This window comes from Ursus americanus, chromosome 15, assembly GCF_024610735.1.
Source record: "Ursus americanus isolate L20-20 chromosome 15, mUrsAme1.1.p, whole genome shotgun sequence".
Classification (NCBI taxonomy): domain Eukaryota; kingdom Metazoa; phylum Chordata; class Mammalia; order Carnivora; family Ursidae; genus Ursus; species Ursus americanus.
The window spans coordinates 22,052,039-22,052,962 of NC_142141.1; the positions used below are offsets into that span (position 1 = coordinate 22,052,039).

At 34.8% G+C, this 924-nt stretch overlaps 1 non-coding gene across 1 annotated transcript; it reads right to left on the reverse strand.

Moving 5' to 3' along the window:
• Positions 1–583: 583 nt before the first annotated feature.
• LOC123788652 (U6atac minor spliceosomal RNA) lies at positions 584–709 on the reverse strand. Its single transcript, XR_006778565.1, has one exon. It is a non-coding gene; the product is annotated as a U6atac minor spliceosomal RNA (small nuclear RNA).
• Between the last annotated feature and the right edge of the window lie 215 nt (positions 710–924).

A 924-nucleotide genomic window follows, 5' to 3' on the forward strand; every position in this document is an offset into this window, starting at 1 on the left:
TCAGTACAGAAATCATGTCCTAATTCTTAGCATAATATTCCACATTAATGATACTTGCATGAATTGGTCTATATTATAATCAAACAAAAATGTTAATTTTTTTTCCAGTCATCGTCTCCCCTACCCCATTTATCAGTCAGCCCTCAATATTTTACTATAAACAAAAGCTCTCCCTCCAGAATTGGTCCTCTTTTTTACAATTATATGGTAATCTAGTTACTTCAAAATAAAAGTTTAATTAAAACAACTATAATTATTTTTATAGTCACCAAAACATTTACCAATAGTTTAAGATTTGTGCTCATTGTACTTTTTTTAATTTAAATTCAATTAACCAACATATAGTAAGTGTATCATTAGTTTCAGATGTAGTGTTCAATAATTTATCAGTTGCATATAATACCCAGGGCTCATCACATCACATGCCCTCCTTAATGCCTATCACTCAATTACCCCATCCCCCACCTATCTCCCTTCCAGCAACCCTCAGTTTGTTTACTAGAGTGAAGAGTCTCTATGGTTTTTATCCCTCTCTGATAAATTCCCATTCAGTTTTCCCTTCCTTCCCTTATGATCCTCTGTGCAGAAGCATTGGTTAGATGCCAGAAAGTAGGTGGCAATGCCTTAACCATATGGATGTTGTCTGGACAGAGGGTCTCTTCCATCCTTGTCAGTGGGAGTGCTAACCTTTTCTCCTTTCATACAACACCTCACTGCACTTTTCTAAACTTCATGCCTTCCCTTTGAGTTCACTTCTCTTTTAATAGTTGTTTTGGTTTGGGTAAATTATCTTAGTCTTCATTTGACTGTAAATTCTTGATTTTGTTCTGGATTTTTGAATGATTGGTTGGGTAACATTTCTCAATTGACTATTTTTACTCAACACTACCCAGAATGGACATCTAGTGTTGCTAATGAAAAGTC